Source organism: Mesoplodon bidens, assembly GCF_964165515.1.
Source record: "Mesoplodon bidens genome assembly, chromosome: 4".
In the NCBI taxonomy this organism is placed as follows: Eukaryota; Metazoa; Chordata; class Mammalia; order Artiodactyla; family Ziphiidae; genus Mesoplodon; species Mesoplodon bidens.
This window is the reverse complement of record NC_138160.1, coordinates 102885787-102912333: the sequence shown is the minus strand read 5'-3', so window position 1 is coordinate 102912333 and position 26547 is coordinate 102885787. Positions and strand designations below refer to the sequence as shown.

The 26547-nt window shown below is 36.7% G+C and overlaps 1 protein-coding gene across 1 annotated transcript in view; it reads right to left on the bottom strand.

Annotated features, from left to right (window-relative positions):
• The window catches only part of LOC308616061 (zinc finger protein 474-like), a 95577-nt gene extending 70397 nt beyond the window's left edge, over window positions 1-25180 (bottom strand). Inside the window, exons 1-3 of the mRNA XM_081232048.1 lie at window positions 25087-25180; window positions 22080-22166; window positions 21841-21958 (exon numbers count right to left, since the gene is read on the bottom strand). The gene's annotated coding sequence lies outside the window, so the exon portion shown is untranslated. The remainder of the gene's footprint in view (window positions 1-21840; window positions 21959-22079; window positions 22167-25086) is intronic.
• Between the last annotated feature and the right edge of the window lie 1367 nt (window positions 25181-26547).

Below are 26547 nucleotides of genomic sequence, written 5' to 3'. Positions count from 1 at the left end.
AGAAGTCCAAACGCTTAGGGCATGTGAACAATAAAAGTTTAATAAACACTTAATCACTAGTTTATTACCCACAGATTTCTAAAGCTGGTTTAAATTAGAGTGTTCCTGGCTGATAACAGTCTCATATTTTACTTTTTCATGTGCATTTTATGAAGGGCATTTCAACTTTTTAATTGAAAACAGTAAATTATAAGGGAATTTCCTCTTATTCTACTTCTTTTCACAAGTCTCAAGGGGAGGGATGTTTCTTCTCTGGTATTTTGCTTCCTTGGTTGGTCCCTCCTCTCTAGCACCTCTTCTATTCTACTGGCTTCTTCCTCTCAACGATCAGAGTCTCAGGTGTCCTCTGTCTTAAAAACAATCTGTATATGCTGTGTGCACCCACCCTCTTCTTCATAAAGAAGAGTCTAAGCCACTGCCCCCATTCTCCTCATATCTCTCTTCATTTTAAACATCCTCTTTGCCTATCTTCTGATTCCTACCCTCTTCTCTCACTGAAGCATCGTCTTAGAACATCATGAGTGCCATCCTGATCAACTCATCCTGGAGTATTTCTCAGTTCCCATCACCCAAAATGACTCTGAAGCATCTAACACTGTCACCCTCCCACCTATTACAAATGTTCTTCTCTCTTAACCATCCTATTGAGAGTACAAATTCCTTGGCTTGACTTCAAGGCCTGATAAATATAAATATCCATCCAAGAAGATTTCAAAACCTAAGTCACAGCCTGCAGTTCCTGACGTGGATGCTGTTGATCACCAGACTGACTGAGTGGGGAGAGATGGCAGCTGGTTGGCAGGGAGTGCTGTATTCTGAGACCTAGAAAGAAAGAAAGGAGAGGGATTACTCTTGTAGTTTGCCGGTTCTTGAGGCAGGCAGTTTGCTACTGAGTTCTCCCTTTTTTTGGAATTTTCTGCGTCTCCTCACTCCCTGATTTCCTACAGAGCTTTGCTGAGATAGAAACTTGATTACAGTAATAACATGTGAAAGCTTTACCTAAGAGTTGGTCAATATCAGCAAGGCCAAGTTTGTTTGCCTTGTAGAAGCTCTCCCTAAACTCTGAAAGCCTTAACTCTTGAGGCAACCATGTTCCTGTCGCCCTAGAGAGCTGCCTAATGAAGCTGGATTGAAGGCACAAGGTAAGGAACATCAGAAAAAAGACAATATTGTCCAGATATCCACCCTAGTCTGACTCTGTACGAACCAAAATGAAACTTGATAGGAAGATCATCCTCTGAATCAGTAGTTTTCAACTGGTGGCAATTTCCCCCTCCACCTTCGGAGACATTACATTTGGCAATGTCTAAAGTTATTTTTGGTTGCCACTTATGGGTTTGGGTAAGTGCTACTGGCATCTAGTGGGTACAGGCTAGGGATGCTGCTAAACATTGTACAACACTCAACAACAGCCCTCCACAGCAAAGAATTATCTGGTTCAAAGGATCGATAGTGCCATGGTTGAGGCTTGTGTTCTGGATTCTCCGAGTGTTCAAATGAGAATGCTGTCTTTCCAGAATAGCTTGTGTTAACAGTTTTTTCCAGACTCATGGTACATAACTAAGGGACTACATTACAAATGAAGCAGCAGGCATGGAGATTTTAAGCAGCTTAGTCATATTTCTACAGCCAAGTGAGGAAACCTTTGAAATGTGAATGTAGGCCCTGCCTGATGGGCTTTGAAACTTAGTCTCTTTTCCACATTATCTGCCCCAAACTAGGCAGCAGACATTCAGTCTTACGTGACTAAGGGTGAAATTACTTCTGCAACTCAAAAGCCAGCTAGAGAAAGTGCAAGGACAGAGAACTGAGCTGTCTTCCCCAGTGAAAGCTATAATGGAATTAGAGTGGGCAAGAATAAAGTTAGGAGATGTCTGAATTGTGGGCAAGTGAATACACTGAGGTATGAGGACAGAGCCCAGTTACAGGAAACTGCTAAGACAAGGTCAACTGGGCTGGTCAAAGGCAACCACACCGAAGTTTGTTCCCAGATAAAGCAAACACGGGCAGAGGCTCTTGTGAAGCGATGACCCCAGTTAGAAAAACATGGTCTTAAGCCATTCTGCCCATGAATGTGTCCTATTTCGTATTGTCTTTTGGGCCGCTAGCCACCTCGCTCTCCTGTCCACCACAGCTTCCACCCAATAAGAAGCAACTTGTCTCTTCCCCTCTTACTTCCCGAATGTTCCTTCTCAGGGCAGCTGCTCAATAGAATTTTGAACTTTATGGCTAGTAAGATATGGCTTTTGGTTCATATTGTTATTATCAACTATATATGTTGTATCTCTCCAACATCAGACTCAGATGAAAATTTTTATTTTCTATAATTGTGGAGTCCCTGATTTAACAAATATTAGCTATTTCTCTAGTCTAAACTCTAGGCCACTTCATTTTAGAAAACAGGTTTCTAAGGTCTAGAGGGAGAAAATGATCCATCTGGTTTAATGTGGAGTCAAATACATATATATATATATATATATATATATATATATATATATATATATACTCATATGTATTCTTTCTCACTCTTTTGATATCATTATTCATTTTCTTGAATGGGATATATATATATATATATATATATATATATATATATATATATAGAGAGAGAGAGAGAGAGAGAGAGAGAGAGAGAGAGAGAGATAAACATGCAGAAAAGTTTAAAAATGAAAAAAGGGTATACACAAAGAATAACTTTTTTTCCCACCCTAGACTCACCAGGTTCCCACTTCAGGACCTACTGCAGCAGCAACCTCTGTTACCAGTTTGTTGTGCATTCTTCCAGGAAGTCTATGCATTTACAGAAGTATACTTATGTGTGAATATCACCTTCTGACCTGCACGTTGGTGCCCTTCCCATTCCTCTCTATGGCCACCACAGCTTCTATTGCTCAAGACCAGCCATGACAAAACAGATGACACATTTGTCCTGTTGAAGGAAAGCTTGGTGACTCAGACACAAATTGTTCCATACACCTTTCATTCTCATTACCAGGTAACTTTGCCAACGTCAAGTGATGACATTCTGATTTACTACTAAGCAGACTGAATACAACTCACATTTGATGAGAATCTGAAATTCAAATAAAAAAAGAAAAAAAATATTTCCTTGAGTTTCATAATCGAACTTGCTTTTTTGCTTTGTTGAAAATATTATTTTCCTTTTGGTTCAATGAATATGGTCTATCTGAAGGAATGAAAACAAGACGTCCCCCAAACCTCCAATTAACCACCAAATCTTTAAATTTAAGATCTAGTTTGACCACATTCCTGAAATCTCCATTTAGCAGCTCAGAGAGCAAGGACCAAGGAGTCTCACTGTTTTCACTGGCCAGATTAGGTTAAGCCAAATCCAGACTCCAGGTATGAAATGCAAATTTGGCTGACTGTGGATTTGCCATTTACTAGAACCTGTATTTGAATAAATCAAAGGTACATTTCTTTTGGCTCTTATAGGGAGCCTTTTAAATGGTGACTTCAGCCCTCCTAAGGATTTTGTCCAGGTTGCCTGAAAGTGAACAATTTTCACAAGTTTGTTTTGGCATCCATGGCATAAATTTTTATTGAAAGTCACAGTTGTTTTAGTGGGCACCACAGTCTCCCAAGAGATCTCTGTAGAGGCCTCTCAGCCAATTTGATGAGAACTATGTGCACCTAAAACATGCCAAGTGTTGTAAGGACTGACCTGCCCTCCAACTCTTTGCTCGTCTGTACACGACCACTGACTCATTTGTACTTTGGATTTAAGGACATGCTCTTGAGTGTGTCTGCAGCATTTCCGAAATCAAACAGCCATCTCTATATTGAAGATTCTTCTGTTTTTGTTTTTGTTTTTTTTCTGCAAAAATTTCTGTTTCTCTGGAGTTACACCCAATTTATTCTATCATATCAAACAGCTAAGGCAATAGCAAGATGGGTTCATTGGGAACATACATTTTCCCTTGAATTAAACAAAATAAAGATTTGGTTGGGAAGGATAGGAATGTAGCCCCATATCCACTCTCAAAATGTCCTTTAAACAACCAGTGGGAAAGATCACTGATTTAGGAGGCTTCAAACAAATATGTAGAGGTATTTTGAGACAAAAAAGGACATCTGTTATTTCTATACTACCACACATAAATCATCATATAATCACCAGGAAGTCAAACCAAAATTGGCTTAAATTGGAGTTTACAAGGTCCTTGTCCCATGATTGAGAGGTCCCCCACATTTTTCCTTTATTATTTTTTTCTATATGCCATTTTATCCTTGTGTTATTACTTTGTATGATTGGAAAACTTGTTAGAATTTTACCTTATGAAAATCCTTAAGACAGCTTAGCTTATTAATGCCTCAACATTGAAACAACATAATTCTCATTAAAAAAATTAAACTAAAAACCTCTAAGCCAGTTATTTCATACTTATAAACAACTTTCTTAACAAATTTTCAATAAGGCCAGAAAACTAATGCATAGCAAGGAAAAAAAATGTACATGAAAATAAATTTTATTAGCAGCTTTCAGTGAAAAAATGTTGCATACCAACCAGAGCAGAAAAGAAACCTGCTATTTTACAATTTTCACCTTCCTTTCAATTATACTAGCTTTAATATTTTTCCTTTGAATTCCCCTGGGTTAGACAGCACTCTTAAACCTCAAGATTATAAAAACAAGAAACCATTCTAAAACCACACAGGTAAAGTCTCAACCTGCTGTTAAAAATACTACTGATGAGGCCAGTGCTTCCTTCTCTGGGCGGGTTTCATAGGTTACATGAACCCAGAGAGCCACAGAGGGTAACACTGAACAGCAGGGAGCATGGCGTTCTGCACCACCCTTTCTCCAGAGAAATACTATGGCAGATCCTGGGTGTTGTTCCACCAACAGTCATTCCCTGCCTCATTTTCCCTTTCCTCTTTCCTACTAAAGAGGCTAAAAAAAGGAAGATTACTTTCCCATCCTCCCTTCCACCTGGGGATAGCTATGTCACCAAGTTCTGGCTAAAAAGACATTAGAAAAAGTTTATAAGGGCAGTGCTTCTCAATCTTTATTGTGTATGAGAATTACCTGGGGATCTTGCTAAAATGCAGAATCTGAGTCAGTAATCAGGATAGGGTCTCAAATGCTGCATTTTACGTTCCTAGGTGATGGACCATGCTGTCGTCTGAGGACCACAATTTGAGTAGCAAGATGTCAGAGGGCTTCTGGCAATGATTTTCCCCCTTGATTTGGACAGAGGTGTGCAAAGAGAAAGCTGCTTCCTGTCCTTTCCTTTGGCTTCCTGCTTTGAATAGGATTGAAGAAGGAGGTAGGTATGGGGCTGTGTCAGCTATCTTGCATCAAGATGGATGAAAACCAACAAACTGAGAACAGCAAAGGAGAATGGAAAGTGTCCAGGTACTGTAATTATTTTCTTTTTCTCCATTTCACTCTAATTCAATTCTAGTTCAGTATCTCCTTATATCCGCAACATTCTTGTTAATATGATCAAAGAAACTCAGCAAGCTTGAAAAGTATTTGTAGGTGAGTACACAACTTGGGGCTAACCAATGATCACCCTAAGACAAGTGTGGAGCATGGATAGACTGCATCTATTAAATCATTATGTGCAAAAGGGCCTATGGAGACTCCCAGAAGAGAAATTATCTGAAGAGAGGGAATCTTTTAGATGCATTGGTTTCTTTGGGGTACTCATTGCCAGGACAGAGGGTAAGGATGATTCTGAGCATAGCCCCATTTATGTCTGTAACTGTGGTCTAGTCACCATGATCTCATATTTGAGCTCAGAGACAAAGAGGATTGTAATTTTAAAAATGAATAAAAACTAATACAAATAAGATTTTTGAGCATATATGGCATTGCTATATTGATGCTAGAAGCTTACATGACAATGTAAGGGGGCATTTGTATTAAATGCAACAGTCAGAGCTTTGGTTTAGGTGCCATTGTCATTGGCTTAGGGCACTGCCATCTTGGCTCAGCAATTGCTGTACTGTGGTAGAAACACCTCGGCTGTGCATTGTCAAAAGAGCGACTACTTCGTTCATTGCCATTGCCATAGAGATTTGGAGCAAAAGAGAAGATCACAGATGGCACACTGCAGCCAAAATATTTGGCTGCAGAGCACAGGAAGAGTTTCCTTGAACTTTCAGGACTACTTTAGAAGAATTTGAGGGTTACTAGCTTTTCCACAAAACAGGTGACATGTGGCTAGAAAAAGACTGATTTGTAATTGTCCATTTTCTTCTTATTATGATTATAGAAGTTCATTCTTCATTCAATAGTTCTCACAATTCCACATTTCCCAATGGCTATTGTATGGATATGGTTCAACTCAAGCCTGTTTGATTCCATCTTCCACCAGCTATTGCTCCCATCTGAAAAAGGCACACATCACTTTTCTTCTCATTCCATTGGCCAAAGCAAGTACAGCCTTAAGGAGGGCAGGGAATGAAGATAACTACCATATGCCCAGAAGGAGAAGAATCAGAAGTTAACAGTAAAATGACTGCCACAGTACTTAAACAGTGAATTACTGTTTAATTACTTAAACAGTGACTATCAAGTGTCATATGATAGGACTGGAAATATTAGTTATGATGATTTTTATAACCAAATCAAAATTAAATTACTCCACCTAATTTCGGGGGTAACAACTGCATTAATTACTATCCTCCTCACCTAGCTCAACTCTTCATGACTCCCCAAGATAAAGGTTGTACCTACTAATGTGTGACCTAATAGCCAAAGAGTATAAAGGAAACCATGATTCTTCTGGTCTATATTACATTGAAAAATTGGCCATGTAACAAAAAAGGTCTCACATCTGATGTTTATAAGAAGTTACATTTCAAAAGTACTTTCCAGTTTCCCCTTGAATGGCTATTGTGGACAGGGCTCAGACGAGGAAAATTTGTGAATAGGGTATGATATGGAGCCATTTCATTATTGTTTGGGGCTAATACCTTCTTTACACTCTCTACTCCTGCTTTCCAAGTCTTCTGCAAGTCTACGATCCACACTTAAGTTTTCATTTTTCTAAAGAGAAACGCTTATTAGGAACTGTTTTTATTGAAATATTCACAATCAAAATTTAATTCTACTGCGACACATTCTTTAAGGATACAGCTCTTTGTTAATCAATATGAAAAGATAATTTATTATAAAGTGTTCATGGCCAAAAGGAATAGAATACTTGATCCTTTCCACTAACAAATTTACAAATTAACATGGGCTTTCAATACTTGAAGCCAAAGGAGAGAGAAACAATACGAATTTCAGTGTTCAGGAAAAGAATTATGGGATACCTTGTTGAATACAGCTTCCCTTGAGGGTTTCCCTCAACTCACTCCATAGATCTTGAAATGATACTTAAAACATAAATATCTTTTTCATTCTCCTGCTATTAAAATAACTTAAATGACACCATCTGATGCTGGCAAGGGTGCAGTTTAACTGGCCCTCTAATACTTTGCTTGGTATTAGGATAGGATGACTTTCGTTGGAAAGGAAGCTTGGATTATCTGCTCAACAGATACGTCAAGGTTTAAATCTGATTGTTGATGAATGTTAAGCAAAATGCAAAAGAAACCTTCAAATGTTCCTACACACGATCTCCTCTGCAAGCACGCTGCTTTCTTTTTTTTTTTTTCACCACACACATTCCCTTGCTTTGTGGGCTTTCACATGCCATTAGTGGTGCCTGAAGTGCATTACCCTCTTTCCCTATCCCACCCGACATCTTTGCTGACTAGTTCTTTATTCTTTACGCTTTATTTAAGTTACTTCTTCTAGGAAGCCCTAGAAGGTTCTGTAATTAGAAGGTTGAGCCCCATCTATGTGTTTTTATAGGATATCTATGTCCTCCATCAAAGCATTGTCTCTTCTGTAGACTACTCTGCACCACCCATAATAAAGAATGCTTTATCTGGACAGAGATGGTGTCTCCCTTGGTCATTGTTGTCTTCCTAATATGTCAGGAATAGTACTTGACATACTGCTCAAAAAGGATATTTTGAGTAAATTAATTAATATATTTAAATTGTAAAAAATTATCTCTTCCTAATATACTAATTGGCTGTACCCTTGCCTGATGTTAGGGTTTCAAATTTTAACTATCGTAGTAAATCAATAATAAATAGATTTACACAGATATACTCTATTAGATTTAGATCTAGACAAATTAATAGTCTATAGATAAATAAACACCCATTAACTTAAACAAAATATGTAAAAAGCTATAAGCACAAAGATGCTCTTAAGAGTCTCATTTATCAAACTTAAGTACCAGATGTATTTCATATGGTCACCAATAGGGGATTATTTAAATAAATTATAGTGTGCCCCTGAATAGAATAATATATAGTCACTGAAATGATGATTATAAAAAAGAGGGTTGAAGAGACTATGTCATAACATGGAAAAGCCTTATGATAAAATGTTAAATAATTACAAAATAAGACACTAAATTGTATGGACATCATTATTACAGCTATGTGAAAACATGCATGGGAAAATAAATAAATTAGTGATTGCATTAAAGTGGTGGATTGTGGGAAAATACATTATATTTTCCTTCGGTTCATATTTTAATTCATGTGACTATGTTACTTTTATAACTAAAGTATGTAATAAAGATGTTCGTGACTTTAAAAGCAAATTAATATACATTATGGGTGACAAAATAAGAGTTTAACTAATCATTATGATTCAACGTTTAAAAAACAAGATGCTAATAATGGAAACTAATATTGACTGGATAAAAGTAGAGATTTTACTTAGTGTGACAAATTAAAAGGAAATGAATTACTAGTTTGATAACAAATGTTTCTTTGGCAGAGCTCTTTTTGCCCAACAGAATGAAGGCAGCTGCCTTGCTTACCAAGCAGGGAGGAAATGTAGAAGAAATGGAAAGGTAGAACAAGCAAATAGCTAAACAAGGGAGTGTTTCAGCAAGGAAATAATCATGTCAGGACTTGGCCCAAAAGTAAATGGACTTGCGAAGAGAAGTGTTCACAGCATCTATTAAATGCACACTCGATCCTCTCCATCACAAAACAAAACCCATCTGTTTAAAATTAACATTTGCAATAAACATTTTAAAGGAAGAAATGTAGAAGGCAAATATATATTGTAAAATAAAATCTACACTCTTGGGATAAGTAATATTTCCTTCAAAAGAATTGTAGTGCTCCAGAGCTTATTCTTTATACCAGAAGAAATAACAATTTGATGCACAATGTTAACAGAGGCATATTTAGTTCTTTGAGAGGAAAGACTATTAAGCTGAGACTGAAGCACATGATTCCATTGTTTAGCATGCCAAACTTCCTTAGATGTAACTGACAAAAGAAAAAAAAATGTAACTGGAGTGTGTCCTAAAAATTAGAAACACAAATTGCACATCTTAAAACCATGACTTAGATATATTTAATTGTTTGGCTACTCTAAGAAGTTATTTGTCAGGAACTTCAACACAGAATCATGATTTACTAATTTACATTTGGACACTAGCATTAAATGAATATATAAGCATGTTTAAAAGGATGTATTTGAGAGAGAATGGCTGGGGCAATAGAATACTAAAGGTTTAAATTGAGGGTTTTTTCCCCTTTTCAGTATTTTTATGGCTAGGTTTCATGCACATGGACACAGACCATATTAGATACTTAGCAAGTGGAAAGAAAAAAAAACTCCTGTTTTTTATATTCCTGGTTTATAACTGCTCCTGTTTTTAAATATCTGTGTTCAGAAACACACTTTAATAAGCCTGTCCAGTTCGGAAAGAATGGCCTCTTGGTCAATGTTGGATGGTTGGGAGCTGTGGTATCCAATGTAACAATCATTATAATAGCCACATTAGCTATTGAATGTAAATGTAAATTAATTAAAATTAAATGTGACATTTAATGCATTTCTAGTGCTCAGTAGGCACACGTGGCTACCATATTGTATAGAGCAGATTATAGAACATTTCCATCACCTCAGTTGGAGAGTTCTGATCTAGGGAAAGTTTGAGAGAGGAACTACTCTATAGGAATCTTAGATTTGAGGGACCAGTAAAACTCTAAAGAAGTGACAAGGAGATGTGAAGCATGGGGATGAAAGCTGCAGTGTGGGAGAGGCAAGGTCCTTATTAGAAAAGGGGGCCTGTTGGTTATAGAAATGTCTGGAGTATTTTTACAAACACAGCTAATATGTAGTGTGAAGTGCTCCACCTCATCCTATCCATACCCTTGGTTCCAAATCTTCAGAAAATTCTCCCCCCCACACAGCAGTATTATTTAGGGGAGTATGAGTCAGTGTCATAGACTGCAGGTGAAATGAAAGGTGGAGATTAGAAATTCAATAGAAGCAGGAGCTTAAGATGAAAGAGGAAAGCCAGGAAAAAATGAAGACATTCCCCCTCCTCCCCTTACTTCAACTACCCCCAAGTGAGAACCTTCAGAGAGGGGCTTACATCAAGTTTTATTTAAACTAATCAAAGAATAGGCAATCCCAACTGATCCTAGAATTACTTCAGTTTGCCAAATGACACAGGTTATTACACATGTGGGAAAAAAATTATAAATTATCGTTCCTTTGTCTTTATTTCCTGAGAGACAATAAACATTTTCTTAGGCAATAAGAAGGATAAAATAAAGAACTCAAATGCACTTTTCTCCATTTATTCAGCTGAGAAAAGGCTTAAGTTAAAAAGATATAAAGATAATTTTTTTTGAGGTGGGAATTCCTTGTCTGTTGATGAGAGATCAATTTTGGAAACTTTCCTCTTAGCTTTATTTTATCTCTGTCTGCTCTTTGCTACAAGTTTCAGAAACGTTAAGAATAGAAAGGGCCTTCCTGCAGAGCCTACTTTTTGAGGTAGATGTTCCAACTCAGAAATAAAATAAGGTTTACGTCATGAGGTTTCTGGGTTATCAATACCAGAAAGTCCACTAGCTTTTGGGGTTGGGTGCAAGAGTGACTGACTGTTTTTTTTTGTTTTTCAAAAACCGGTAACATCACCATATTAAACAGGAATTTGATGTTTATTTGTGGCTTTTTTAAAAAGTCTTTTGGTCAGCCCTGCAAATAATGCAGACTTCCAAAATTAAAGGAATACCAAAATAACTGTGGCATTTCCTCAGTTGAGCAGAATGATTTCTTCAGAACAGATTTGCTGCGTAAACACTAAACATTTTCTTTCCCTCCAGTAACATCTGTGAACAAGTTTACCACTTGGGAAAATGAAGGACTAATAACTACATCCAGACATGGGTGGGTACAGGTGCTTCAACACACAGTTCCACAAACACATCCCAGGTCCGACAAGTGGGCTATTTCTGACCGACCTCTTAAGACTTCAGTCACACTGTGCATTTGGCCTGGGAGAAGGGTGACCTGCTGGCAGGGTTGTCAGCATCATCATCTAAAGGGACTGACTTTTTACTGGCAGAGTGCATTCCTGAACATATTGACTCTCTGAACAGAGAACATCAGCCCAACAATTTATTAAAAGCAATTGTGTGTTTCTTAGGTCTAGCCAAACATTTGGTGCATGTTATACAACCCTCCAAGACCAAACTTCAGTCGTACTTCTTTGAAGAAAATCTTCCCCAAGTAGCCCAGATTTTGATGAACCTCTGATTTCCCATGGCAACCATTGTCTGGAAGGTTCATTGGACACTTAACCATGTACTGCCTTGTGAGAGGTACCGCTTCCATTTGTAATAAAAGTTATTTAAAATTTTTATTCTATTTAATTTCTCTCATTTAAAACTTTCTTCTAGCTACCCTTCACACTCTTTAATGGCAAAGATAGCTTTTTATATTTATTTGTTTGCTGAATAATTATTAGTATGATAGGTTGTACCTAATAGGCCTTAACACATTTTTGTTGATTTTTAAAATCATAACGGTGCATCAAACATATATATATATATATATATATATATGTATATATATATACACACATGAAAATCAATACCATAATCAAATTAGTGAACACGTTATCACTTCTAAAAGTTTCCTTGTCCCTTTTGTATCCCTCCCTCCTGCCCCCCATTCAACCTGAATCTACTATCCCCAGACAACCAGTGCTAACCTTCTTACACTATAGATTAGTCTTCATTTTCTGGAATTTTATATAAATGGAATCATATAGAACATATGTTCTTGCATTTAGCTTCTTTCACTCAACATAATGATTTTGAGATTCACCCATGTTGTGTGTTCATAAATAGCTCAGTTCTTTTTATTGCTGAGTAGTATTCCATTGTATGGATACACCAAATTTTGTTAATCTATTCACATTTCATAGATATTTGGGTCGTTTCCAGTTTTTTACTATCACAAATAAAGCTGCTATGAATGTTTGTCTATAAGTCTTTGTATGGACATACACTGTCATTTCTCTTGAGTAAATGCCTAGAAGTATAAAGGCTGGATCGTGATAGGTACATATTTAACTTCTTAAGAGACTGCCAACTTGCTTTCTAAAGCAGTTGTATCATTTTATATTGCCAACAGCAATATATGAGTGTTAAAGATCCTCCACATCCTTGCCAACACATGATATTAGTCCTTTAATTCCAGCCACTCTAATAGCTGTATAGTTGTATCTCGTATTTGTGGTGTTGCTTGCATTTCCTAATGACTAAGGATTTTTGACATCTGTTCAGATGCTCATTTGCTATTCATAGGTCTTTTTAGTAAGAGTCTGTTAAAATATTTTTCCCACTTAAAATTTTTGTTTACCCATTTTTGAATTTTGAGAGTTCGTTACATAATTTGCATAGAAGCTCTTTATCAGATATATGATTTACAAATAGTTTTCCCCATCTCTGACTTGTCTTAATTCTCAGAAGTTTTAATTTTGATGGAGTCCAATTTATCATTTTTTTGTGTGGGGGTTCCTGCTTTTGGTGTTGTATTTATGATCTCTGCCTAAACCAAGATTAAAAAAAAATTTCTCCTGTGTTTTCTTCTGGAAATTTTATAGTTTTAGATTCTACATTTGAGTTCATTTTTGTATGTGATGTGAGATATGGGTTGAAATTTATTTGTTTCCATATGAATAGCTATTTGTTCCAACACCATCTGTGGAAAAGACATCCTATCTTCACTCAATTACCTTTGCATATTATTGAAAATCAATTGACCATATACTTGTGGGTCTGTTTCTGGACTCTGTACTCTGTTACATTGAAAAATTTGCCTACCTTAAAAGCAATACCACATTGCCTTGCTTTCTGTAGCCTTATAAATCTTCAAATCAGGTAGTGTTTGGTCTCCTGACTTGTTCTATTTTTTCAAAATTGTTGTGGCTATATTAAGTCTTTTTTCATTTCCATATGAATTTTAGAATCAGATTGTCAATTTCTACAAAACAGCCTTCTGGGATTTTTTTTTTTTCAGATTGAGCTGAACATATGGATCAATTGGGGAGAATTAACATCTTAACAATATTTTAACATCTTCTGAACAATGAACAAGCAATGTCTGTCGATTACTTTAGGTCTTCTTTAATTTCACTCAGTACTCTTGTATAGTTTCCAGTGAATGGGACTTGTATATATGTTGTCAGATTTACCTCTAAGTATCTCATATTATCTAAGGATGTTGGAAATGATATTGTTTTTTACTTTCAGTTGCTGACTGATTGTTGCTAGCATAAAAATACAGTTGATTTTTGTATATTGATTCAATATCCTATAGCCTTGTTAAACTCACTTATTAGCTCTATGAACTGACTCTTATATGGGTAAACATACCTCAACTGGTAGGAGCTCAGCCGACTGTCCACCTTTGGCTAACTGTGGGCACCAATCTGTGCTTTATGGAGAGGAGTGGAAAAGATTGGCTAGTATGGCAAGTTGATCAAATAGTCATAAGTTAATAGAGCTTCTTACAAAATCATTCACAGCAAATTCATTGTATTACAGGAGAATTTTTTTTTTTATGGTGCCCACCAGCAGCATCCTTTATCAACAAAGTCAACTCTGTTTTCATTTACTTGCTTTATAGTGTTCAGTTCAGGCACAGTATATACAATCCTACTGTGATTTTTTTTTATTGTTGTCTTTATGTTCTATTTAGCCTTAGTCTAGCTTTGAAATACTAAGTTCTGTTTCTTTTATGTACATAGGGAACTTTTAGCCAAGTTTTTTAGTTATCTCCAGCTTGCTTTTCTGGGACTATTCCTTATTTTCCTGTCACTGTTTATCCCACCTTTCATCTTCTACGTGGATCAGTACTATACCATCTTCTAAACTTGATCAGTTTTTCAAATTGTTTAACAATCAGTAAGGCAGGGGTACCTATCAATCAGATTGAGGGCTGCTTATTGCTAGGACAGTGTCATCCATGTTCTCTGCTGGGATAAATTTTAACCTTTTAGATGCTGGATCATGGGGAGATCCAGGTGGCCTATGCAGCAGAAACACAGTCAGGAGGTTTAGAACAGCAGCTATTTACCTACAAGTATTGTTATTTTATTATTTGAGAAAGTACAGCTAAACCTGTGTGTGTTTACTGAATATAAGCCAACAAACTACAGAATTTTCTCATAACTCTAAGGCATTTTCACTGTGTGTATATGCAAACACAAAAATATTGATACATAGGCTCACTAACATAACTCTCAAAAAATGTTTCTACTGCCAACTGGACAGCTTCATGTAAAATAATGAAATTAGAACACTCCCTAACACCATACACAAAAATAAACTCAAAATGGATTAAAGATCTAAATGCAAGGCCAGACACTATAAAACTCTTAGAGGAAAACATAGGCAGAACACTCTGTAACATAAATCACAGCAAGATCTTTTTTGACCCAGCTCCTAAAGAAATGGAAATAAAAACAAAAATAAGCAAATGGGACCTAATGAAACTTAAAAGCTTTTGCACAGCAAAGGAAACAAGATGAAAAGACAACCCTCAGAATGGGTGAAAATATTTACAAATGAAGCAACTGACAAAGGATTAATCTCCAAAATTTACAAGCAGCTCATGCAGCTTAATATCAAAAAAACAAACAACCAAATCCACAAATGGGCAGAAGACCTAAATAGACATTTCTCCAATGAAGATATACAGATTGCCAACAAACACATGAAAGGATGCTCAACAACACTAATCATTAGAGAAATGCAAATCAAAACTACAATGAGGTATTACCTCACACCAGTCAGAATGGCTATCATCAAATATCTACAAACAATAAATGCTGGAGAGGGTGTGGAGAAAAGGGAACCCTCTTGCACTGTTGGTGGGAATGCAAATTGATACAGCCACTATGGAGAACAGTATGGAGGTTCCTTAAAAAACTAAAACTAGAACTACTATACGACATAGAAATCCCACTACTGGGCATATACCCTGAGAAAAACCATAATTCAAAAAGAGACATATACCAAAATGTTCATAGCAGCTCTATTCACAATAGCCTGGAGATGGAAGCAACCTAAGTGTCCATTCACAGATGAATGGATAAAGAAGATGTGGCACATATATACAATGGAATATTACTCAGCCATAAAAAGAAACAAAATTGAGTGATTTGTAGTGAGATGGATGGACCTAGAGACTGTCATACAGAGTGAAGTAAGTCAGAAAGACAAAAACAAATACCATATGCTAGCACATATATATGGAATCTAAAGCAAAAAAAAAAAATGGTTCTGAAGAACCTAGGGGCAGGGCAGGAATAAAGATGCAGACGTAGAGAATGGACTTGAGGACATGGGGAGGGGGAAGGGTAAGCTGGGACCAAGTGAGAGAGTGGAATGGACATATATACACTACCAAATGTAAAATAGATAGCTAGTGGGAAGCAGCCGCATAGCACAGGGAGATCAGCTTGGTGCTTTGTGACCACCTAGAGGGGTGGGATAGGGAGGGTGGGAGGGAGACGCAAGAGGGAGGAGATATGGGGATATATGTATACATATAGCTGATTCACTTTGTTATACAGCAGCAACTAACACATTGTAAAGCAATTATACTCCAATAAAGATGTTGAAAAAGCTGTTTCTATTGCCAAATTATAATATCAGGAGTTTTGAAAAAAATCAATATGGCCATTTTTTTTTTTTTTTTTTGTGGTACGTGGACCTCTCACTGTTGTGGCCTCTCCCGTTGTGGAGCACAGGCTCCGGATGCGCAGGCTCAGCAGCCATGGCTCACGGGCCCAGCCTCTCTGCAGCGTGTGGGATCTTCCTGGACCGGGGCACGAACCCGTGTCCCCTGCATCGGCAGGCGGACTCTCAACCACTGCGCCACCAGGGAAGCCCAATATGGCCATTTTAATAGAGAAAAATAATTATTTTTAGACTTCTTATCATAGAAGTCAAGTATTAACAATTCTATCCCGAAAATGGTGGTAACTGGAAAATATTCTTTTTTCTGATGGAAAACTTTATTTAGGATTGAAATGGTTTTATTTTGTTTCCATTAATATTGATCTAGTTAAATCAATACATTCTAAATTCAGTAATAAAAATTAGGGAACTCCCTGGTTGTCTAGTAGTTGGGATTCAGGCACTTTCACTGCCAGGGCCTGGGTTCAATCCCTGGTTGGGGAACTAAGATCTCTCAAGCCATGCGGTGTGGCCAAAAAAAAAAAAAAAAAAAAAAAAAGGAGAGCTTTAATATATCTTTCTGCTTGAGCAGATATTAGAGCTGACCATACCAATGAAATAAAAGTACTAAAAAGTACTAAAAAGTGTGAAACACCACTTCTGGTCATGTTTCAGTTGACTAGAAATATTAAGTTCATGACAGTCTTCTATTATTTATGGAAATTTTTATTCTTTTCACTTAAAAATATGTTTGTTTTCAAGTATTTATAGATAAACTCTCATGATTTGTTTCAAAGTGGAGGAGTGGAGGAATAGGGGTTATAGATGAAATGAGATTGGCCATGTTTGATAATTGTTGAAACCGGTTGCTGGGTACCTGGAGGCTCATTATAGTATTCTCTCTACTTTTATATATGTTTGAAATTTTCCATAATAGAAAGCTTTTTTCTCTTCCATTTTGTTTATTACTTTAGGCATTATTATACTTATGTTTCTAATTCACTTTTTAAAATGGAAAAGAAAGATCATTGGATATACAGACTGCCAACAAACACATGAAAGAATGCTCAACATCATTAATCATTAGAGAAATGCAAATCAAAACTACAATGAGATATCATCTCACACCAGTCAGAATGGCCATCATCAAGAAATCTAGAAACAATAAATACTGGAGAGGGTGTGGAGAAAAGGGAGCACTCTTGCACTGCTGGTGGGAATGTGAATTGGTACAGCCACTATGGAGAACAGTATGGAGGTTCCTTAAAAAACTAAAAATAGAACTACCATATGACCCAGCAATCCCACTACTAGGCATATACCCTGAGAAAACCATAATTCAAAAAGAGACATGTACCAAAATGTTCATAGCAGCTCTATTCACAATAGCCTGGAGATGGAAACAACCTAAGTGTCCATCATCGGATGAATGGATAAAGAAGATGTGGCACATATATACAATGGAATATTACTCAGCCATAAAAAGAAACGAAACTGAGCTATTTGTAATGAGGTGGATAGACCTAGAGTCTGTCATACAGAGTGAAGTAAGTCGGAAAGAGAAAGACAAATACCATATGCTAACACATATATATGGAATTTAAGAAAAAAAATGTCATGAAGAACCTAGGGGTAAAACAGGAATAAAGACACAGACCTACTTGAGAATGGACTTGAGGATATGGGGAGGGGGAAGGGTAAGCTGTGACAAAGCGAAAGAGAGGCATGGACATATATACACTACCAAACGTAAGGTAGGTAGATAGTGGGAAGCAGCCGCATAGCACAGGGAGATCAGCTCGGTGCTTTGTGACCGCCTGGAGGGGTGGGATAGGGAGGGGGGGAGGGAGGGAGACGCAGGAGGGAAGGGATGTGGGAACAGATGTATATGTATGACTGATTCACTTTCTTATAAAGCAGAAACTAATAAAAAAAAATATTGTCTACTGCACGACTTTAGATGGGGCCTGACCTGAAAGTCTTTTTGTGTGTGAGGTCGAGGGGTGATGGTGGGGAGATGGGGTGGGGATGAGGGTGGTAGCTAAAGTGCATTGGGAAAATCATCTTTTTATCCTTCATGTCAAAGATTATATTTCAGGGGTAGGAGTGCGAATAGAAGAGAAAACTTGAGAAGGGATAATACATAGGTAAATCTTTTTCATCTCTCCTTTAGTTCTCTGACATGTTAATACCATTTGGTTTGAAGACAGATTCTCAATGTGAGACAGAAGAAAATTTGATACATGATACATGGTTAGGCAACAAGAGCCAATATCTTAGGCAGAAAATCTGGGACTTCTGGTTGCCCTGAGCATTTCAAGAGGAATGAATGAGCTCCAGAGCCAAAATTTTTATCTTTTAATAGTTTAATTAGCACAGCAGGAGCTCATATTCTATATGAATGAGGAATCAGAAAATCATGGACCCAAGGACCCTTTTTAGACAATTTTTTTCCTAATCACTCTCCCCATGAAATTTTAATACTATAGATACACCGAATATCTGTTTATGTAACATATGTATTATCTATGCTTTAGACATAAAAACAAGAAGATTTTTTTTGGCCCTCAATAATCAATTTTTGCCCCTTTAGGTGTGATGTCATCCCTGTTAAGAATATATTTTAGATGAAGTCTTGTCATTTTATGCAATGTTATTTAATAAAAATTAATAATTATAAAATAAAAAAAGAAAGATCATTGGAAAAATATGTATCCAATTAATATAAAATCAATCTTAAAGTAATGAGCCCTTTACCATAACCATTCCAGCCATCGTTTGTAACTTACTCATCATGGTCATTTTTATGGTAATTAGAGACATTACCTTGGGCTCATCATCATAGAGTTAACAAAATTTAGAGTATTGTTATTTATTCATTTAAGACTGTTAATTGAACACCTTTTATGTACCAGGAACAGTGTGGTAGGCTCTAGGGTTATCTGTGGTGACTGAATATGTATATTCCCTCCCTTCAAAATTTTGGTGAGGCAAACAGAGAATTATCAAATCTGTGCTGGATTTTAGCTATTTTCCTGTTTAGGGGAGCCAGGTGTACAGTATGCCTCATTAAAATTTTGCTTAAGTTTTGCTTTCTAATAAGAAATATACTATTTATACGAGTAACATATTTTTACATTCTGATTTTTTAAATTTTATTTTATCTTTCATATTGAAGTATAGTTGATTTATATATTATATTAGTTTCAAGTATACAACATAGTGATACAGTATATTTATAGATTATACTCTATTTAAAATTATTACAAAATAATGGCTATATTTCCCTGTGCTGTACAATACATCCTTGTTGCTTATTTATTTTATACATAGTAGTTTGTATCTCTTAATTCCCTACCCCTATTTTGCCCCTCTACCCTTTCCTCTCCCCACTGGTACCCACTAGTTTGTTACTTATACCTTTAAGTATGTTTCTGTTTTGTTATATTAATTTTTTTCAGATTCCACATATAAATAACATACAGTATTTGTCTTTCTTTGTCTGACTTATTTCACTAAGTATAACAGGTCCATCTAAATTGTTGCAAATGGCAGAATTTCATTCTTTTTATGGCTGAGTAATATTCCATTGTGTATGTATGTGTGTGTTTGTGTATATATATATATATCTCATATATCTCAGGTCTTTATCCATTCATCTGTTGATATACACTTAGGTTGCTTCCATATCTTGACAACTGTAAATAAGGCTGCTATGAACATTAGGGTACATGTATCTTCTTGAATTAGTGTTTTCACTTTCTTTGGATATATACCAAGAAATGAAATTACCGAATCATATGGTAGTTCTATTTTTAGTTTCTTGAGGAACCTCTATATTGTTGACCATAGTGGCTGCACCAATTTACATTCCCAACAACAGTGCATCAGGGTTCCCTTTCCTCCACATCCTTGCCAACACTTAAGTCATTTTTAGCCTTTTTGATGATGGCCATTCTGACAGGTGTGAGGTGATATCTCACTGTGGTTTTGATCTTCATTTCTCTGATGATTAGTGGTGTTGAGCATCTTTTCATGTGCCTGTTAGTCATCTTATATTTTCTTTGGAAAAATGTCTATTCAGGTTTTCTGCCCATTTTTTTTTTTTTTTTTTTTTTTTTGGCTGTATGTGGGCCTCTCACTGTTGTGGCCTCTCCCCTTGTGGAGCACAGGCTCCGGACGCCAGGCTCAGCGGCCATGGCTCACGGGCCCAGCCGCTCCACAGCATGTGGGATCTTCCCGAACCGGGGCACGAACCCGTGTCCCCTGCATCGGCAGGCGGACTCTCAACCACTGCGCCACCAGGGAAGCCCTCTGCCCATTTTTAATTGAGCTATTCATTTTTTGATATCGAGTTGTATAAATTGTTTATATATTTTGGATATTAACCTGTTACCAGTCATATCATTGACAAATATTTTCTCCCATTCAGTAGGTTGTCTGTTTATTTTGTCAATGATTTCCTTTGCTGTGCGAAAGATTTTAAGTTTAATTAGGTCCCATTTATTTATTTTTGCTTTTGTTTCTTTTTCCTTAGGAGACTGATTCAAAAAAATATTGCTACGATTTATGTCAAAGAGTGTTCTGCCTATTTTCTCTTCTAGGAGTTTTATGGTTTCTGGCCTTACATTTGTATCTTTAATCCATTTTGAATTTATTTTTGTATATGGTGTGAGAAAATGTTCTAATTTCATTCTTTTACATGTAGCTGTCTAGTTTTCCTAGCAGCACTTATTGAAAAGACTGTGTTTCTGCCATTGTATATTCTTACCTCCTTTGTTGTAGATAAATTCATCTTAAGTTTGTAGGTTTATTTCTGGGCTCTCTGTTCTGTTCCATTGAGTTATGTGTCTGCTTTTCTGCCAATAACATATTGATTGTTTTAAAATTTGATTTCTATAAATAGTTTATTATCACAGTGGGATAGATGAATAAGATAAATGAATTAGCTTTTGGAATTGCTCTCATTTCTAACATATAAAGAAGGTAAAAATATTAATTATAGAATGCTACAGTGAAAAAATATTTTCAGCTGGGTGGAAGGCTATTGTCAGGTCTGGGATTTGATTTTGCTCTACTTACAGAGTAAGAAATTAGCCTGTTACTGTTTCATGGGTGCTGGCTGAAGACACAAGTCTTTGATTAGGAACACAGAACTCCATTACTCATGGCACAGCAAGGAGTATGAGTATCTGCATATTTACACGGGTTCTCCTGTCCCCAAGTCCCATCAACATGAACCAATATGCTCAGATCGATTTGGATTTGATGCACACAGTGGGTTTGCATCACAGCTAAAGTACACTGACCTTGAGGAATCTACTGCTTTTTTAACAAACAGAAAGCAAGCCTATTCTTTGTGTGGGGAAATACACTTACCTCTTCTATCAGAAGAGATCGAAAGTCTGATTATATCTTAGACTAGAAACTAGGTTAGGCGACATATGCAGTCACTCCCAACTCTGATATGCTAATCTCTCTGATCAAAAATTGTGTTTTTCTGTTGAAGTCATTAGGCAGAAGAATCCCTAGTTCAATCACAATTTTTAAACAGGTATAGAAGGTAAAATTTTTCAGTAATAAATTTCACATAATTTCTCATTCTGAGGCCACCCACCATTATGCCTGATACCAAAAACTTAAAGTAAAATTCAGTGATTTCACAGATATTTAGGTTTAACACTCAATCACATTGGGATGCTCCCTTTTCCTGAGTTCTGTCGCTCCTAGGGCTTACACAAATGCTGTTGTATGAGTGAGCATGGGAGAAGAGGGGGATGTTCATTTCCTCACCTGCTCAAGTTCTAGGCTGGCTTCCTGTTCCACACATCACTCTTGTCATGTACAAACAGGTCATATACAGGATTCCCTTGGATCGATGGTGAAGTCATGAGGAAAAGAGAAGAGCACGCTGGGCAACAAACAAAAGTATTACCCTCCCATACAAGGCTAATTAAATATATCTTGATGGTCAAAGGTACTAGGGTGAGGGAGGGAAATAAGACTCTAACTCTTGTAAGGTTGAGACTCACTTTTCTCCAGATTTCTTTCCTCATATAGGAAGCCCAGCATGGAGTACATGTATAGTCGCACATACCATGTTTCATAGCAAAGCAGATCTAGAAAAAGAATAAGCTCTTGCACGTTACTCACAGTGACCAGGAGAGGGCACTTAGGACAAATGAATGAAATAATTCTGCCAACACCTGGTTCTAAAGATTCCTCTTTGGCTCTACCATTTGTACAAATCAATTTATTTTATGTGTCCATAGCAAACTCCTTTGGAGCTAAGGATAATTGCAATTACACATTCCTCTTGATGACAGTCCTCAACTATGTAATATCCCAGGTGGCTGATATACTCATTTTTCCATAGAGAACACAGGAAAAAGACCATATGAATATGAAAAAATTCAGAGGGAAGAATTTATTTTTGTAGACAATTTCTCAAAATGAGCACTTTAGAGGAATTAAAATGTGTTTGAGCAATCTTTCAGAAGAGGGAAAACATACTTATTGAAACCTTCCTGTAAGGAAAGACTTCTGATATGCTCTCTTTGCTCCATTTCATATATATATATGAATATATATATAAATATATTTCATATATATATATATATACATATATATATATATATGGTTTGGTTCAGATTGTGGGCTCAAATAATTCACCTTTGAACACACTAAAACGAGGGAGAGAATAGTATTCTATCATAAAACAAAATGAGACACTGCATTTCCTAGGGAAAAAAAAAAAACCCTTGAATTCTATGTATTTCCTTTTAGGCCTACCATAGACAAACAACAATAAATTGGCCAACCATGTTCTTCAGGCATATAATTTTCTTTCTTCCCAAAGTGAACACTCCCTGGGAAAATAAAAATAACTTCTAATTTCTTTCTTCCCAAAGTGAACACTCCCTGAGAAAATACAAATAACTTCTAATTTCAAACTTCTAACTTCTAATAACTTCTAATTTTCTCCCTGGGAAAATACAAATAACTTCTAATTCAAATAACTTCAGAAGTTATTTGTATTTCTTTTCCACACAAAAAGAAAGTAGGCCACCTTGACCAGAGCACAAAATAACCTTTTCCAAGAGGACTTGAATGAGTACCTCATTATCCAAGGAAAAAATACATACCAAGATTTTTTACCACTTTGTTTTGATTCATTTTCAAATACTTTTTATAGCAATGGGAAAAAAATATCGATGAATCGGTTTTTCCAAAACAAAGCCATTTTGTCTTTTAATTTTAGCCTGAAAGTGGCTCCTTATCGTAAGTATTTTAGAAATAATAACACTGTGGCAGAGAGTAGCTGAGAGACTTGCTTGTGGATACCTAATGTTTCCAAATTTGGGAGTAATATTTCCACCCACGAGGCTTTGATTTTTTGCTATAAATTTTTCCTACAAATTCCAAACTGTTTCTATTAGATATAAAGAAATGTCAATAATCCAAAGAGATTATGGTTTAATTTACATTTAGTAACTGTAACCAGCTTTAGTTTGGTAACCTAATTCTTTCTGATTCAAAGGAAGTACATTTTGCTCTTGGTTGACAATTCACTTTCCATGTCATTAATAAACAGTAACATTACTGAGCGACTGTTTTGTGCCATCACCCTCTCAACTATCTTCTAAGATAGTTTTTATTATCCCCATTTACAAAAGAAAAAACTAAGGGAGCTCAGAGATGTTAAGTAACTGTCCCTGAATACAGAGCCATTAGTGGCAGAGGCAGAATTGGTACCAGCTGTATCTGACTCTTAACCCTTGCTGTCTCCACCATGACTCACTTCTTCTTAATTGCATAAATTATTTTACCAAATTGAAACACAAATGTCATTTTCTGTTAATAGCAACAGTAACTACTTTCTTGACTTTCTATTTTTCAATTTTGGGCAGAAACGCATTACAAAGTGAATTAATTTTTTATTGCATCTGGTAAGAATCCAGAAAGTACTATGAATTCTTACTATAAAAAGTATACCTATATGACTAGGCCGAGTACACAGTACTACATACATTTTCTAAGAGATCTTGTTTTCAATCAATATTAAGGCACTTTATCTACTTATTTATTTCATTTTAAACCAAGGTAAAAATCTTGCTGTTGGATACAATACTTAATAATCTAATAGTCAAGTTCTTGAAACAACAATATACAGTTATCTGAAAAAATACAGATTTCAGAAGGTTTAAGTAGATTCCCTCAGAAATCTATTCATGTACTTATACCCAGAGGCCCGCACAATTTTTTTAAATCAGTTTCACACACTTTACCAAGTTCAAGCTAGGTGCTATAGCAGGCTTTAGAAAATCTAGGGCTTATTTTTAAAAGGTCAGGTTCATAAAATCTCAGAGGTGTGTACATTCCTTTTGAATAGCTGCCATCTTCCTGAGAGCCATCAGCATCAAAACAACGGCAAGGTTTTCCACATGGTCCCTGGCTGCCTGAGCCAGTCCTTGGCAGGAGTGCTCAAGACCAGCTGAGCCTTGGGGAAAATACCCAGAAGATAGATTTCTGGGAGCTCCAAGCCATCTCAGACTAACCCCTGCCTCTGGTTCTGTCCCTCTCCCGTGGGTTGTAGCCAGAGGCCCCAGCCTGATCCATGTGTTGAAGACTGTGTACGGGGCTGCTGTGTGGTCAGAGTGCTAGTCTGTTGAGCAGAGGCAGAGGCCAGCCTTCCCTAAACATCTCCCTCCGTCCTTGTGGACCTGTATCAAGTCCTGCTCTTTCAGCGGGGAGCTGGCCCAGGGGCTGCCTAGCTGGGGGGGCATGGCAGGAACTTGCATTCCCTCTGACCAGTCGGTCCACCTGTTCTCTTCAGATGACAACCCCAGTGCCTTAAGGGAAGGAATCCACCACACTTTGCTAGACCCAACCCAGCTCTGTCCTCTATACGGGGGTTGCCCGGGGGGGTTGGTGGCTGTGGGGAGGTGTGCCCTCCGAGGACCCAGCCCAGGCTCCCAGGCACCTGAGCGGCAGCGCTCCCTCTGTCCTCACATGCTCCTTCCATCCCCGCCTGCTCACCTCTGAGGCCTGTGATTTCGGCAGCTCCAACCACTACCTCCAGTCTTCACCCTTTCTGTAGTCAGCATGGTAGAGCTGATCCAACCCCAGCTTCTGTACTTACTGCCTGCGTGAAATTGGAAATGACTTCGTCTCTTGGCTGAGCTTCACACTTTATGCAGGATACAAATGACATGTGACACTGTGGAAGTTTAAGTTATACAACATATCAAATCAACATTTATGCCTCTATAGAAATAATAAATTAATAATAAGAGAAAATAAAGCTCAACTCTGAGGAAGCAGCTTGAAAGGCACTGATAAATTACTGGACCATGAGGGACACAAGGCAGACAGAGCTGTTAAGCTGTTATCGTCTCAAGAAAGCAACATTGCATAGTTGTGGGAATGGGAAGTTTTTTTTATCTAGAAAGGAAAGGAAAATGGGATCCCAATCTCACTCTGTACACCAAAAAGACTACCATATTTTAAAATACAGCAATAGAAACCATAAGTGAAGTGAAAATAAGATTCTGCCTAGAGTAACAGTACTGTGAACAAATGAGGGTACTATTGGTAACAGAGCAAAATAAAGCTTATTTCATTAGTCTACAGTTAACTACCATAAATCAAAGTGAAAGGACTAACAACCCAGGAGATAAAGGATATGAACACTTAACATGACTGGAAATACAAATTACTTTTAGACTTAAGAAAAGATGTTAAAAATCACCCATAGTAAAAGAAAAGCAAATTAAACCTATAAGAAAAATAACCATTTCCATTTATCAGATTGATAAAGATCAAAATGTTTGATAGTACCGAGATGAGCAGGATAGTACAGGAAAATAGGCGCCTTCAAATACTGCTGGTGGGAGTAAAAACTGAAATCATCCTTTTGGAAGGCAATTTGGCAGTGACTAACAAATTAAAAACACACATACCCTTTTATTCAAAAAGTCTCTTTTTAGGACTATATCCTGCAAATATATTTAAATATGAGCAAAAAGCTATCTGTACAACGATATTCATTGCAGCATTTTTTAATAATAGCAAAAGCTTGGAAAGAACTTAAAGATGTATAAGTAAGGCTAGTTACACAAATAAAGCTCTATATAGACAATAAACACTGTAGATATTAGCAAAATCAACAAGGCCATACTGCTTTACTAATATGTAATTATCCCCAAGACAGTCAGATGGATATATTTTTAAAAAAGCATAAAATAATCTTATCGTGCTATCTTTTTGTGTTTTTAGGATAAATATTTGTGTGTATATGCTTGTACATGTATGGACATATACATAGGGGATTAAATAAGAAATTGGTAACAGACACTCCAGGTAAACTGGTATCTGAGGGGCAGGGGTGAAAGGGAAATTTATTTTTTACTATATATTCCTTAACTGCACCTTTTAAATTTTATAGCATATGCGTGATTTGCTTACTTTGTTTTCTTTAAAAGTAGGGGCTTTGTGGTC